The sequence below is a fragment of the Crinia signifera genome, chromosome 7 (assembly GCF_055691185.1).
Source record: "Crinia signifera chromosome 7, ASM5569118v1, whole genome shotgun sequence".
In the NCBI taxonomy this organism is placed as follows: domain Eukaryota; kingdom Metazoa; phylum Chordata; class Amphibia; order Anura; family Myobatrachidae; genus Crinia; species Crinia signifera.
Window position 1 is genome coordinate 48,404,433 of NC_139223.1, and position 16,954 is coordinate 48,421,386.

The window sequence follows — 16,954 nt, forward strand, 5'->3', positions numbered from 1 at the left end:
CCTGAATTTGCTTTCTGTGTGGCACTACAAGTCTCAGCATGGTAGCATCTCTTATGTTTAAAAAAGGGTGTTCAGTCCAGACCCGCTGTGCTTCACAACACAAAAACACACAGGCATTTTTAACACCATTGTGACAATCACTTGCAAATAAATCCTTTCTGGGGGGGCTGATGTATTAAGCCTGGTGAAGTGATAAAGTGGAGGTGATAACGCAGCATCCAATCAACTCCTGTCATTTTTCAAACTCAATCTGTAACTTGACAGTTAGGAGCTGTATGGCTGGTGCATAATCACCGTCCACTTCATCAGGTGGTGTTGCCTTAGCAGCCAGTCTAAAGATTCTATCATTTTCTGGAATACAATAGGGACATTATTGAATCTGTAGTTTGTAGAGGCAACACCACCAAATCTCTGTTTTGTAAGCTTTAGTAAATCACTCCTCTATATCATGCAACAAACATGGTGGGGAGTGGGGAAGTCTACACTTGTCTACTGTGTCATATAGTCAAGCAATTACAGTATATATTATCACAGTATGTGATAGCATCCCTGTCTGTCTGTAACTGGTAATAACAGGTAATAGCAGATCTATGTAGTGTGCAGCCACACATCCAGTCCCTTGCAGCTACACACTACATAGATCTTCTCATTTGCAATGCTGATTATTCTATCACAAAGTACAAGGTGAGCGTCAAATGTGTAGAATTCTCTAGCATTCTTTTCAGGGTCAGATAGCTCAATGAATAGAGGCCCTTATTCAGATCTGAGCGCAGCACAAATTTGTTCTCAAAATGGACAAAACCATGTGCACTTTGAGTGGTAGGTGTTGAAACTGAAATCTATTGTCATGCGACCCCTAGGTGCCAGGCCTGGCTCCGTCTACTCACCCGGTCGTGTCCTCCGGTCTTGGCGTCACGGTGGCGCCGGGCCGCGTGCGTCTGACGGGCAGGTAGGCGCAGGTGCGTCCAGGACGCCGGCGGGTTCGGCAGCGTCTCGCTCGCCGACTCACGGCGCTCGGCGCGCTGGTGCAGGGCTCCGGGGGGTCCACGGGCAGGTGGGTGCAAGTGCGTCTAGGACACAGGCGGGTCCGGTGGGGTCATTCACACCGGCTCCCGGCGTTCGGCGCCGCCATCTTGGTCGGATCACATGACCGGCTGGGCCACCTCCTATTTGTGCCTTCTCCTAAGGAAGGGGGCTGACCTTTGCACTGGGTAAGGTATAAGATCCAGCAGCTCCTTCAGTTCAGTGCTGGTACAACGTCAGTGGCAACAGCAGCCTCCAGTGTTCCTTCCATGGTACTGCGGTTCCTGCTTTCCTCAGATCCAGCTCTCCTGTTCCTGATTCTCGTCCTTCCTCGCTCCTGAGTCCTTGTGTGTCCATCGTTCAGTCCAGGTCCTTTCGTCCATCCAGCTCGCCAAGTCGGCTATTTCTGTTACAGTTGTTATCCTCTGCAAATTGCCAGTTTCTTCAGTTTTGCCAAGTCGGCAGGTTTTCGTTTAAGTTCTTTCTTCGCCAAGTGAGCTATCTTCAGTTACAGTTATTATCCTGGTCTATTCGTCATCTGCATCCGTCAGCTTCCTCCGGTTATCTGTCATCCAGTATCCAGGTTATCCTCCTCATCTCCGGTCCCCGTTCTGTCTGGTTATTCCCTCTGTTATCCTGTGTTCAGCCATCCCGGATCCTGTGGGTACTTCGGGTGAGGGGCCGCGACCTGCTGTCCAGACGCAGCGAAAACCAAATCCCCTTGCGGGGGTCCCTGGAGAAGACCGCTGGGCAGTTAGACTCCGCGCCTTCATTCGAAGTCTCAGCCAAACCCGCTAGTCCGGCTATATGCGCAAGACCTATATTCAACCGGCCAAGTTTCAAGGACATATTGCCCAGCCCCCTCTGACCTCTGAAACTGAGGTGGGTTCTCCTAGTCCGGCCGTGGTGACAGTTTGTACCAGCCACATGGATGCCACCTCAGCGCCTGGTATTGGAGTTGACTTACTCCAACAGATCGCGGCTCGGATGGAGAGTCTTGAAGAGACCCAAAGACAATTGGCGCAGGGGTTACGGGATATCGCTCATCGTCAGGATCTACTTTAGACCTCTCTTCCAAAGGCTCCGATTCCTGTTCAAGCTCCCGCAGAACCGATTCGTCCACCCGTACCTTCTCCTGCATCCGGCCATCTACATCTGCCTCCTCCAAGCAAGTTTGACGGCAACCCCAAGGTATGTCTGACAAGACTCGTGTGGCGTATATCGTGTCTCTGCTCTCCGGTACCGCTCTGGATTGGGTGTCCCCACTGTGGGAGAGAGATGATCCACTCCTGTCCAACTACCATGACTTCATCACCCAGTTCCGCAGAATCTTTGACGAACCGGGTCGTTCATCTTCTTCTGCCATGGAGATTCTGCGGTTACGTCAGGGGAATCGCACTGTGGCACAGTACGTGGTCCAATTCCAAACCTTGGCATCCGAAGTAAGTTGGAACAATGAAGCCCTCTTCTCTGCCTTCTGGAACGGGCTTTCTGAGCGCATTAAAGATGACCTGGCGACTCGAGACCTGCCCGACACCTTAGAGGATCTTATCTCTTTATGCAACAAAGTTGATTTTCGCTATCGAGAGAGGCAAGCCGAGAGATCTAGAGGAGATCGCTCCCGCACTCTTCCAATTCCTCGTACACCCTCGACGCCAGCCCTACCACCTGAAGAACCTATGCAAGTGAATCGGGCCCAGTTAACCCCAGAGGAGAGGCAACGTCGACGTCGTGAGAACCTTTGCCTTTACTGTGGTGAGGCTGGCCACCTGATTGCCCGATGCCCCAAGCGTCCGGGAAACTCTCGGTCCTAATGAGCTCTGGAGAGGCTCGATTAGGACAGATAAAGACATCTCCAACCAGCCCTGAATCTCTACTCCCTGTTCATCTCCTGCTCGCTCAAACTGTAGAGGTCTCCGCGTTATTGGATTCCGGTGCCGCCGCGAACCTCATTTCCTTAGAGTTCGTTCAGCAACAACACATTCACTCGAGAGACTTAAGGTGGCCATACACACGCAGATTTATCTTCAGATCTGTCTGGTTGGAACAAAAACATGGTTATGGATGAGAGCAAATGACAGTTGACCATTTTCTTGGAAATGCTGGAAAACTGACAAACTGTCACTCATCCATAACCATGTTTTTGTTCCAACCAGCCAGATCTGAAGATAAATCTTACTAGTGTATGGGCACCTTTAGAAGTGCCAGTACGTCTGACGGCAGTGGATGGCAGTCCTATTCCGCATGGCCTAATCACTCAAGTGACAGTGCCATTGGAGCTCGGCGTAGGGGCGCTTCATCGTGAATATATAGAATTCTTGATTATTCCACAAGCCTCCTTCGTGATGATACTGGGTCTCCCTTGGTTGCTTTTACATAGTCCGCATATCGAATGGACGACTATGCGGATTCTCTCCTGGGGTCCTCGCTGCTCCAGCTCCTGTCTGTCCAAGGTCGTGCCGGTGCGAAGCTCTGATGGCAAGCTATCTGTCCCCGTTCCGTATCAGGCCTTCGAGGATGTCTTCTGCAAAAAAGCAGCAAACTCTCTGCCGCCCCATCGGAGTTGGGACTGTCCTATTGAATTAGTTCCAGATTCAAACCCTCCCCGGGGTCGTATATACCCGCTTTCACTGGTTGAGACTCAAGCCATGTCCGAATACATTTCAGAAAATTTGAAAAAAGGGTTTATCCGTCCTTCCTCCTCTCCAGCTGGGGCGGGTTTTTTCTTCGTGAAAAAGGACGGTACTCTCCGCCCCTGCATTGACTACCGAGGGCTCAACGAAATTACCGTCAAGAATCGCTATCCTCTCCCGCTCATTCCCGAGTTGTTTGATAGGATCAAGGGTGCCACAATCTTCTCGAAATTAGACCTCCGAGGCGCCTATAACCTCATTCGAATCCGAGCCGGAGACGAGTGGAAGACGGCATTCAACACCAGGGACGGCCACTACGAATATCTAGTTATGCCTTTCGGCCTCTGCAACGCCCCGGCCGTCTTCCAAGACTTCGTTAATGAAATCTTTCGGGACCTGCTTTATCACTCAGTAGTCGTCTACCTCGACGATATTCTCATTTTTTCCCGTGACCTGAACTCCCATCGCAACCAAGTCAGAGAGGTACTACGACGACTCCGACAAAATCAATTATATTGTAAATTAGAGAAGTGCATCTTTGAGAAAACCGCAGTTCCCTTTCTCGGGTACATCGTCTCTGGCCAGGGATTGCAAATGGATCCCGAGAAGGTTTCTGCTATCTTGAATTGGTCTCAACCCACGACGCTCCGGGCTATCCAGCGATTCCTGGGGTTTGCGAACTATTATCGCAAATTCATTCAGGGGTTCTCCACAATTGTAGCCCCCATCACAGCCCTTACCCGTAAAGGAGCCAACCCTTCCCGATGGTCACCTGACGCCAACGAAGCATTTCTCACCCTTAAACGTGCCTTCACCTCCGCTCCAGTACTTCGGCAACCAGACGTTACCAAAACCTTTTCCCTCGAGGTGGACGCTTCTTCCGAGGCAGTCGGGGCAGTCCTCTCTCAATACGGCGAAGATGGGAAACTCCATCCATGTAGTTTCTTCTCCAAGAAGTTTTCTCCGGCAGAACGCAACTACCCCATTGGAGAACAAGAGCTTCTCGCCATCAAACTAGCGCTAGAGGAGTGGAGATACCTTCTGGAAGGGGCGCAACATCCTTTTACTGTGTACACAGACCACAAGAACTTACTCTATCTTCAGTCAGCCCAGTGTCTAAACCCTCGCCTGGCCCGCTGGTCTCTCTTCTTTACTCGGTTTCAGTTTAAATTATCTTTTCGTCCAGGATCTAAAAATACCAAAGCTGATGCCCTATCTAGATCCTTTTCTCCCTCAGAAGTGGATACCCCGATGTCCCCCGTACTAGACTCCAAGGTCTTTGCCGCTACTCAGGTCATTACTCCCCCAGCGGGAAAAACGTTCGTCCCCTCCGAGTTACGTCAGAAGATAATGCAGTGGGCCCATCAATCTCGATTTGCCGGCCACACCGGCTCCCAGAAGACCTTGGAGTTTCTGCAGCGCTCATATTGGTGGCCATCCATTCGAAAAGACGTTTTGGCCTTTACTTCTTCCTGTCCCACATGTGCTCAGCACAAGACCCCTCGACAGAGACCTGTAGGGAAATTGCTTCCACTATCCATTCCCTCTCGTCCCTGGTCCCATCTCGCGATGGACTTCATCACAGACTTGCCATCTTCCGGAGGATTCACCACCATCTGGGTCATTATTGACCGTTTCTCCAAAATGGCTCATTTTGTACCTCTCAAAGGATTACCTAGCGCTCCTTCTCTGGCCAACCTCTTTATCACCCATGTCTTCCGTCTCCACGGCCTTCCCGAGGAGATCATCTACGACCGGGGGGTACAATTCGTAGCCAGGTTCTGGAGGGCGCTTTGTGCTGCGTTCCGCATCCAGCTCAAGTTTTCCACGGCATACCATCCCCAAACCAACGGGCAAACGGAGCGTGTAAATCAGGACCTCGAAACTTTCCTCCGTTTGTACCTTTCCTCTTCCCAGGATAATTGGGCTGAGCTCTTACCCTGGGCCGAGTTCGCCCACAACAATGCTTATCACAGCTCCAGTCTGGCCACGCCCTTTTCCATAGTCTACGGCACACACCCTCGGGTACCAGAGTTCTCTCCCTTGCCCGCAGCCGAAGTCCCAGCAGTAAGAACCTCCCTTCGCTTCTTCCTCAATGTTTGGAACAATGTTCACGCTGCTCTCCGGAGGGCTTCCATTAGGTACAAGAAGTTCGCAGATCGCCGACGGTCTGCCACTCCCATTTATCACATCGGGGATCGGGTATGGTTGTCTACCAGAAATCTCAGACTTCGGGTTCCAACCATGAAAATGGCCCCACGATATATAGGCCCATACGCTATCACCCATGTGATCAACCCAGTAGCGGTTCGGTTGAAGCTCCCGTCTTCCCTTAAAGTCTCCAACACGTTTCACGTTTCCCTACTCAAACCACTTGTTCTGAATCGGTTTCGGAGGTTGTCACCCAAGGCAACACCTGTGAAGACCCAGGGAGGGATTGAATTCGAGGTTAAGAAAATCCTGGATACTCGCTGAGTTAGAGGAGGGTTACAGTTTCTGGTAGACTGGAAGGGCTACGGTCCTGAGGAGAGATCGTGGATACCAGCAGAGGATGTCCATGCTCCAACTCTGGTAAAAAAATTCTTCCTCCAAAACCCAGCAAAGTGTCCAGCGGCCACTCCTAAAAGGGGGGGTACTGTCATGCGACCCCTAGGTGCCAGGCCTGGCTCCGTCTACTCACCCGGTCGTGTCCTCCGGTCTTGGCGTCACGGTGGCGCCGGGCCGCGTGCGTCTGACGGGCAGGTAGGCGCAGGTGCGTCCAGGACGCCGGCGGGTTCGGCAGCGTCTCGCTCGCCGACTCACGGCGCTCGGCGCGCTGGTGCAGGGCTCCGGGGGGTCCACGGGCAGGTGGGCGCAAGTGCGTCTAGGACACAGGCGGGTCCGGTGGGGTCATTCACACCGGCTCCCGGCGTTCGGCGCCGCCATCTTGGTCGGATCACATGACCGGCTGGGCCACCTCCTATTTGTGCCTTCTCCTAAGGAAGGGGGCTGACCTTTGCACTGGGTAAGGTATAAGATCCAGCAGCTCCTTCAGTTCAGTGCTGGTACAACGTCAGTGGCAACAGCAGCCTCCAGTGTTCCTTCCATGGTACTGCGGTTCCTGCTTTCCTCAGATCCAGCTCTCCTGTTCCTGATTCTCGTCCTTCCTCGCTCCTGAGTCCTTGTGTGTCCATCGTTCAGTCCAGGTCCTTTCGTCCATCCAGCTCGCCAAGTCGGCTATTTCTGTTACAGTTGTTATCCTCTGCAAATTGCCAGTTTCTTCAGTTTTGCCAAGTCGGCAGGTTTTCGTTTAAGTTCTTTCTTCGCCAAGTGAGCTATCTTCAGTTACAGTTATTATCCTGGTCTATTCGTCATCTGCATCCGTCAGCTTCCTCCGGTTATCTGTCATCCAGTATCCAGGTTATCCTCCTCATCTCCGGTCCCCGTTCTGTCTGGTTATTCCCTCTGTTATCCTGTGTTCAGCCATCCCGGATCCTGTGGGTACTTCGGGTGAGGGGCCGCGACCTGCTGTCCAGACGCAGCGAAAACCAAATCCCCTTGCGGGGGTCCCTGGAGAAGACCGCTGGGCAGTTAGACTCCGCGCCTTCATTCGAAGTCTCAGCCAAACCCGCTAGTCCGGCTATATGCGCAAGACCTATATTCAACCGGCCAAGTTTCAAGGACATATTGCCCAGCCCCCTCTGACCTCTGAAACTGAGGTGGGTTCTCCTAGTCCGGCCGTGGTGACATCTATATTGCAGTATAAATATTACAGCCAGTAGTTACTCTGCACAGAAACAAAATAACTCAACCCAATGTAACTCTCTTTGCACATGTTACATCTGCCCCACCCGCAGTGCACATGGTTTTGACCATTTTGAGAACAAATTTGTACTGCAATGAGATCTGAATAAGGGCCAGAATGTCTGACTGCAATGCCACAGGCTACGGGTTAGAATCTCTGCTATGTTACAATTTTGAAATGTAATAAAGCACAGTGTGAATGAATAACGAAGAGCTCTCAAGTTAAGTTCATGAATCATAATTAAAACAGATAGTAGGTACATGCCGCCCTCCTACCGTGCAGGGATGTATGCAAAACTCACTTTGCACCACCCTAGTTACGGCCCTTTTTATTGGTAGCAGCTGTAATACAGCCGCATTCGTAGTAAAATGCATTAGTTACTTACCAACCAGTGACTGTATCTGGACTACAGATAGCTGTTGCTATCTGCACAGTTGTAGTTTTGGTGGCCATCTTGGTTAGGGAAAGAAGCCTCCCTGTCAGAATCAATATTGATTATACACAGTTGCGCCTTTGGTGAGGGGAGAACGGGTACTCTTTGCATTGGGCCTGTTGGAAGGGCCCATTGCCCCCCCTTCCCCATTGCTGTCTACTACACAGTCAGTCCTCTCCCGCTGCTGCCTGTCAGTTCTTACACTAGCACTAAAATACCATAAGACAACCATTGTTACGTGTATTGGTAAGGAGAATGTCACGTAGACTCAAACCTTATTTTCAATCAGCCTGGTAACTAGCTCTCGCCAATATGTAATGTTAAGCATGCACATAATTATGTGTGTATTTAAATTTAAATGAAGTCTCAAAGAAAATGTAGTCCTATTTCCCTCGAAAGACCAGTCTTCTTCATAGTACATAGCATGTTTAAGTAAAAGTAAGAAATTCCCATTGATCCAGAGAAACGTCTCTGCAGGTGGACCATGTAATTGCTCTTTGGGGCATGAGGCTCTGTGCTATGCACAGAAATAGTCTCAGCGAAAGGGCCAGAAGTAGTTTTTACTTCATAAACGAACCTTACAACATCAGTGAGCACAGTTTTGTGAACAGCAGAAGTAATGTGAAACAGAACAGAATGTGACTATATATTCTGGCTCTTACTTTTGCACCCAGCTGTTCACAACCCCCTTGCAGCATAGATAGTATTGCACCATTACTGATTTCTTGATCAGTGCCGATTTATAACTTTGGTCCTCCTGAGTTGGGGCAATCGATTGCTCTGCAGCTCGTTAAAGCCTGATTCATGGGGGGTTATTCAGACTTGATCGCAACTCTGCACTTTCACAAGGCGGCCGATTATCGATAGTCTATGCATGTGCAAGGTCATTCAGCGAATACTCCAGCGTCTTTTCTGAGTGACGCCATTTACAGATATGCCAATGGCACACACTAGCTGATGGTCCATCGATATTTTTATATCGGCTGTTCAATAGAACATCCGATATTTGAGACCGTAGGCCTTATTCTAGTTCACTCTTTCTGACAAAATCCTTCTTAGATGGACAAAACCATGTGCACTGCAGGTGGGGCAGATGTTACTAGTGCAGAGAGAATTAGATTTGGGTGGGGTTTTACTTCAAAGTGAGATCTAAATTGCAGTGTAAAAATAAAGCAGTCAGTATTTACCCTGCACAGAAACAAAATAACTCACCCAAATCTATCTCTCTGCACATTTTACATCTGCCCCCCTGCAGTGCACATGGTTTTGTCCATCTAAGAAGGATTTTGTCAGAAAGAGTGAACTAGAATAAGGCCCAGTCTGTATGCACCTTCAGTGTTAGAGACCCACCGGATGAGGTGACCTGGTCGCGGTTGGAGGGCCCATATTTTTGGCCACAATTATGCTAAGCACCTTTAAATTTATTCTAGGTTATATTGCAGTGTATTATAATTCAGATTAGCAGTGTTTCATATTTGGAGTGTGCACCTTCCTTTGTACATCTTTCTGTGCCTGTCCTATTCTGAGTTGGCCAGGTCTGTGTGTTGTGAAATTGGGTATTTCCAAGCAGGACCTGGGCAGTGACAATATGATCATATGTAACTAGGGTGGCCAATCCCGGGATCGGCGGGAACACAGGATTTGGCCCTAAAATTGCTGGAATTTGAATCCCGGGACTGGAGTTTCCAATGCCGGGCCGCATCTGAGCACTCGCTTAGACGCTGCCCGGCTGCTCCCATCTCTGGCTGTGCGCCTCTGTGCAGAGTGACATGGTCAGAGGTCATGCTGCACAGCCCACTGGCTGCGCTGCTGCACCCCAGCACCGCAGCTTTGCCGCTCCTGTCTGCACCACTCCCCCATGTGAGTAAATGTGGGGGATGGCCAGTTTGGGGGGCGAGGGCATTTTCTTTATTACTCTCTTTATGGTAACTCTCTTGTGGTAACGATTGGACTTTATCGGCAAATTCATCTGAAATGTCATCTAGTGTGTACCCAGCTGTACCCCATGGATAAAATGGTTATGTTAGGGAAAAGTTGCAGCAAGGGGCTAGCCAGTAAATTGCCCTCGGTGGGGGCAATTCAATTTTTTTTTTTGGAAGTCCATAAGTAATGGCTGCTCGATTAAATTCTTCAATTGTTATGCTGATCGGGTGCAAGTGCAGGCCGGTGTGCCCGGTACTTTACATGGGTTTACCATGTCCCAGTGCATTTGGGCACGACAAGCTTTATAAGTAATGGGAGCCCAAAACAGCTCAGGGTGAATGTGAAATCAATTGTACAGGCAGAAATGTGAGGAAAATCTGTCCCAACAAACTTTTTGTCTCTTCGTACCCATCGCAGACATACAATGGGCTATTGGGTACTACTAGGGGGCCTATTCGTTATCGGGACCTAGTGGCCTCCGACGATTAACTACCCAACTTGCTGCAAGAACCAACAATGGATGCCAAATCAGCAGATCAGCTGCCGCCCTGATACCTATTAGTTACATTAGTAGTGGTAAAACGTAGCACTGCCAGGACTAACTTAGCAATATCATCATCGTGTAGCATCACCCTGTGAGTAATAGTAAAAGAGGTGCCTGGAACTAGCACTAGAGTCTCACAACACCTGGCGCATCCAGGGGGGCTGTTTGACGTGACTCCAGCACCAAACTATGAGGAAACATATACATATTATATATAATTATATATAAATGGACACACACACAGAGTGAGAGATCGATAGATAGAGATGTCCAGAGCAAGGTTTTATTAGACTTCTCGGTACTTGTGTAGTTTCACGGAGGCAGGCTACGCTACGTTTTCGGCGTAGGCTTAGCTATGTTGTCAGCGTAGCCCAATGGCTGCCTAGCGTAGTCAGCTTAGTGACTCTGCAGCAGCCCCACGTAGGCAGCTCGTCACCGTACTGTCCCTGGCAAGCCTACACCAGACCTCCTGCACTGGCGGACGCCGGCGGAGAGGGGATCATGCGGGCACCGGTGGAGATGCGCTCCATCTGTCTGAGACGCAGGAGCATCTCAGTAACTATTGCGGCAGGGTACGGGGGTTCGGTAGCGCATGCGTCTCCTACACAAAGGGGGGGGGGGGTGTGATGTGAAATTGCGTCTAATGCACATTTGCCAGTGCTACATGTTACATATTGCCAAATGCCTCCATTTGAAAGCCTCACTATCCACGCCAGCCTGAAGAGCGGCGAGCAGACGCGGTACGCATCCTCCCAACTTGTTCATACTCCCACTATCCATATCGGCGTGGAGTTGATTTTATAAAGTGTGGAGAGCGCAGTGAGCCACCGAGGCAGAAGCGTGGCGAGCGGACGTGGATTACTTGACGTGTATTCCGCATCCCCTCGCTGGGTTTGCTGCACTCACCATGCTTCAGGTTTTTTATAAAATCAACTCCACGCCGACGTGTCATTCACACCTGTCATGTCAGGCAGGTTAAAATGGTCAATGGTTCCCACACAATGTATTAAGCTCTGACTGACTACGCTAACTACGTAATGCTGACTGACTACGCTAACTACATAAGCTCCGGCTAGGCGCAAACGGGCGGGAACATGGCACTGATACTAACAGGGAAGCCTGACTGACTACGCTAATTACTTAAGCGGGCGCGGGAACACTACGCTGATTCTGACAGGGACGCCAACTACACTGGCCGCGCGAACACTGCGCTGATTCTGACAGGGACGCTACGCTAACTATGTAACTGCCGCCGTGAAACTACACAAGTACCGACTTCTCCTTACATCTCTATTTGCAGCTGGAATGACAGAGGCGATGTGACGGGTCAGGCTGCAGCCAGAGGAAGATTTTCCCAAGGCATCCTGTGATTATTGTGTGAAGTGGAGAGAACGTCGCACATTACATGCTCAGTTGTAATGAGTGAAATTATCATATTATTATCTCAAAAATATTCCAGGATTTAATCATGTGAACCAGAAAACAGCAATCTTACACAATGCAAATCGACTCTTTATACATAAAATTGGATCCCCCCCCCCCCGTCACATAGGAGATGGCGCAGAATACCGTGTACATTTTTAGGTCCTTGCATCACCCTAGGGGAAACATGAGCTGTTGATATATTCCAAATAGATTTGTAACGAGATGCGGAAAACGGTTGATTTAATTTCTTATTAGTGAAAAAATCAATCCCTTAAACTATGCAACATCAGACTGGCACATCTGATACGTCTCATCTCACAGTAGGACGTCGACTGTGAAGTCTCTTAACTACCCAACCACTTAATCCCTGGTTCTGCCAGGTACTGGCGTGTTAACCGCCTAGCTGCCAAGCGGCTGCCCCGCGTTACAGAGCTGATGGAATCCCTGGAAGGGATAACATTCAGCTTCACTGCAGAAGCGAGGGGGAGAAAACAACAGATTTTAGCATATGGGAAGGCTGGGAAGAGATGAATTCCATCAAATGATAGAAACGTCTATGTGTTTCTTGATGTTATTTGTAATTTCAAGATATTGAACAAACAGTACAGACTGGGAGACGGTGGGGCGGGGGCATGGAGTGTAAGATATGAAGAATCACTGAGGGAAATGGGTGAAGAAGGGGGGGTGGGAGAAAGGATTTGAAATGAGAAGGAGGGGCGAGGATGGAGAGGGAGAGACAAGCGAAAAGGCGAAGATTGTCTATAAAAGAAGGGGGGAACCTCGCTGGCAGTGACTGACAGAAAGGTTATCCAGGAGCTCCTCTCTCATTAAACATTCCTGAGGGAATCAGACTGAGCGAGAGAGAGAGAGAGACAGAGGATACGGATGCTGGGACCAGACTGCAGGAACGATGTTCTCGGTATCCTTTGAGAAAACGTTAGGAGATGGTTAGAGGCACAGAGGAGGAGGATGATGCAGTGATTGTTGTGCTCGTGTATGTATGTATGTATGCGTGTGTGTGTGTGTGTGTGTGCGCGGAGTGATTGGTGGTGGGTGGGTGTTGCAGACCCTTTAACACAGGTAGGGGTGATATTAATAAATCACAGTTAACCTGCAGCAAAAGCTTTTTTTACAGGTGCCCCTGGGACACCATTAAGACTTACTAAGTGCCCCTTACTAGTGTATGTTAACTCTTTTGCTGCTGGAAAGGCCTGTAACTGAAGCAGGGTCAGCGCCAAGATGATTTAGAAAACCTAAACTTTCCCCTCGTTTTGCTACCCCAGGGATCAGATCTCTGCATGACAGGTAACCATAATACAGCCAGTCGCTGCAATACAGCCATAGGCTTCTGCATCTGCTAAACCCATGTGCAGATATTTACTGTGGAGGAGAAATCATCACTGATATGATGTCCATGGAAACTGTTGATGTGTCTAATTATGTGGATTACATATCATTCTCCAGCGCAGTGGATCCCAGCGGAAGTGACCTCCTTCTGAGAGTGCAGACATTTTCACGAGCGACGAGAGGCTTTGCGCCAGCTGAGTGGTGCTGGCGCAATCAGGCACCAGTTAATATTCAGCCTATGTCAGCATGACTTCATGTCTGCTGGAAGTGTCCCGGGTAGATGTCCCTGGATTTATGTGAATGTGGCCTGATACCATCGCAGTATTGTGATGTCTGTAAATGTCAGCGGTTTGTGCCCTGTGGATGTATGACTGGATATGTTATTTTGTGTATGTGGGAAGTTTGTGGCCTGTTACATGCCACGCCAATCGACCTGTACGAATTCCGTGAAGATTGGCGCAATTCTGACGCCATTCACGTGCCTCTAGTTCACTCCCACGGCTCAAAGAAAAGAAGTGAGCAGTGATATCAAAGCGTGGCGTTTCCACGCCGCTAGTGCGACTTTGACGTACCAAACAACGACCGAATTGCGGCAACGAATATGTTGAATATTTTTCCTTGTCCTGATATTTTTATGTTGAAGTTTGTGTCTGTGGAAGTTTGTGTATTTGTGTCATTGCAAAGTTTGTGTCTACGGGAGGTTTGTGTCCTGATATTTGTATATGGTAATTATATTCTTATGTCTTGTAATCTATGTGTATGTAAGAATTTGTGGCATATAGTCTATATTATGCATGAAGGAGGGTTTTGTCGTTGTGTGAGGGAACTTGTATTCCAGTGTCTATGTAAGTGGGTGGTTTGTACACTGATGTCTGCGTTTGTAAGAGGTTTGTGTCCTGATGTCTGTATATGTTAGGGGTGCGTGTACTGATATCTGTGAGTGTGATACATTTGTGTCCTGGTGTCTGTGTATGTGACAAGTGTGTGTCCTGCTGTCTGCTTATGTGAGTGGTGTGTGCATGTGTCCTGTTGTCTGTGTATGTGAGCTGAGAGATGTGTGTCCGGATGTCTGAGTGTGTGACAGGTTTGTGTTCTGATGTCTGAGTGTGTGTGTGACAGGTTTGTGTCCTGATGTCTGAGTGTGTGTGTGTGTGACAGGTTTGTGTCCTGATGTCTGAGTGTGTGTGTGTGTGACAGGTTTGTATCCTGATGTCTGAGTGTGTGTGTGTGTGTGTGTGACAGTTTTTTGTCCTGATGTCTGAGTGTGTGTATGACAGGTTTGTGTCCTGATGTCTGAGTGTGTGTGTGTGTGACAGGTTTGTGTCCTGTTGTCTGTGTATGTGAGGTGAGAGATGTGTGTCCTGATGTCTGTGAGTGTGTGACAGGTTTGTGTCCTGATGTCTGAGTGTGTGTGTGTGTGACAGGTTTGTGTCCTGATGTCTGAGTGTGTGTGTGACAGTTTTTGTCCTGATCTCTGAGTGTGTGACAGGTTTGTGTCCTGATGTCTGTATACTGTATATGACAGGCTTGTGTTATGGTGCCTGTGTGAATGGCTGGTTTGTTTATGTAAGAGATGTGTATGTGAAAAATGTGGTGTCTGTGAGTGACAGTTTTGTGCCCTGTTCACTATGTATATAACAGGTATGTGTCCTTGTGTCTATGTATTGGCAAGTTTGTGTTGTGATCATGTTTGACTGGTGTGTTTCCCAGTGTCTGTGAATGTGACAGATGTGTGTCCTGATGTCTGTTTGTTTCACAGTTGTGTATCCTGATTTCAGTGTATGTGACAGATGTTCGTCCTGATGCCTGTGTGTGTGTGTGACAGATGTGTGTCCTGATGCCTGGGTGTGTGTGACAGATGTGTGTCGTGATGCCTGTGTGTGTGAGAGACAGATGTGTGTCCTGATGCCTGTGTGTGTGACAGATGTGTGTGTGAGACAGGTGTGTGTCTGTGTATGTGGAAAGTTTGTGCCCTGATATCTGTGTATGTAACAGATGTTTATAGTGATAATTTTTTGTGACATGTTTGTGTCCTGATTTCTGTGTATGGACGGGATGCATTAAAGCGAATATGCTGTAAAAATGTATTTTCGAATGTACTAAAGCCTGCACGCCAGGGTACCGCTGTTGGGGATACCCTATAGAAGCCTATGGGCTTCTCTCCACAGCGCTGTTTAAGGGATCAATCACGGAACCCTCCCAGTATGCCCCGTGGCAGGCGCTGTCACTCTGCGTCTGCGCTGAGGCACTCCCGGATCTCAGACCAGGAAGTCCAGTGCCAGAGCCGCATCGCAAAGGACAGTTCTTATCGCAAATGCAGTTATTAACAGAACAGTAGCCAGCAAATGCGGTGACGTGGAGTGGCGGATGTCTGCATTCCCCCCTTATGTGACAGGTGTGCGTCCTGATGTCTGTGTATGTGACAGGTGTGTGTCCTGATGTCTGAGTGTGTGTGTGTGTGTGAGGTGTGTGTCCTGGTGTCTGTGAGTGCGATAGGTTTGTGTCCTGATCTCTGTGTATATGAGAGACATGTGTCCTGATGTCTGTGTATGTGACAGGTGTGTGTCCTGATGTCTGTGTATATGACAGGTTTGTCCTGATTTCTATGTATATGACAGGTCTGTGTCTGAGCCTGGGAAGCCTGTGTTGGAAAACATACTGTACACCCTGGCCTCTGCACTCCCAGAAAACATGGGGAGACCCACCTACATTTTTAGGAGTGCCGCCTAGCTCCGCCCACTAGCTCCGCACACCAACAATATTTGCATTACTGTTGAGGTTAGGCACGGATGGTGAATTGATTTTTAGATCATCTCTTAGTGGTTAAGGCACTTGGAAAGGAAATGGGACTTGATAAATAGATTTATCAGTCTCCTAAGAGCAGCAAAAGACCTACATCTCACTTCCATTAAATTTACGTTAATATTTTATTTTGTGAGATAGGAGTAATTAAATTTAAATGTCAGAAGGTTATTCCACCTTTCTGTCTATGCAAATGCACCCTGCACAGAATACAGTATGTGGTAAAGGAAAAAGGATGGAACATTTTAACTTCTATAAACAATGTTGAGTCGTACATTTGCTCCATGTGTCAATCTGGGACCAGTCTAGACAATGCTAATACTGAACGCAGAAGAAACAGGTGCTCTACTATTGCCAGAATTTTAGTTGCTTTTGCTTGTAAGAAGGACATTATGGTTAAAAGACATTTTGGAAGGTCTCATCTCATTTGGAATCCAGATGAGGTCTGAGGGGACAACGTTATCCTTCTAAATCAACCAGACTTTTTACCAGCAGTATCTAGAAGTGAAAACCACTCTCCGCTTTCCGTAATGGTACATGCTTGTGGAGTGCCAATCCCCCAAATTTCTCAGGATCCTTTGCAATTTGGAGATATCAGTGTGGAGGGATTATGGACAAAAATGTGTCAGTCAAAAAGGACAAAGTAAAGAATTTTTGAAGATTTTTCCTTTCATTGCTGCTATGCTACCCAAACTTGACATTTCATAATTCAGACATCCCTTCAATAGATTTTTCATCTGGGAGATTAGTAGGATACAGTTTAAATCAGTTTTTTCCCTCAGAATCAAAAAGGCATAGGGCCAGATGCACTAAGCTTCAAAAGTGATAAAATGGAGAGTGATAAACAGCCAGCCAATCAGCTCCTACCTGCCATGACACAGACTGTGTTTGAAAAAAATCAGGCAGGAGCTGATTGGCTGGCTGTATATCACTCTCCATTTTATCACTTTTAGAGCTTAGCGCATCCGACCCTTATGCTGAGACTTTGAGAAGTAAAACTTTAGTCATAAGGTGCCCATACTTTAGTGCAATTTGGGCCC

At 48.4% G+C, this 16,954-nt stretch overlaps 1 protein-coding gene across 3 annotated transcripts in view; it reads left to right on the top strand.

The window, feature by feature from the left end:
* LOC146020137 (ankyrin repeat and fibronectin type-III domain-containing protein 1-like) overlaps nucleotides 1-16,954 on the top strand; it is a 442,882-nt gene that overhangs the window by 142,980 nt on the left and 282,948 nt on the right. Inside the window, exon 1 of one of the 3 annotated variants that reach the window (XM_083153005.1) lies at nucleotides 12,490-12,684. The exons of the other annotated variants lie outside the window; for them this stretch is intronic. The gene's annotated coding sequence lies outside the window, so the exon portion shown is untranslated. Of the gene's footprint in view, nucleotides 1-12,489; nucleotides 12,685-16,954 lie in introns of those variants that run through there. 3 annotated transcript variants of the gene reach the window in all.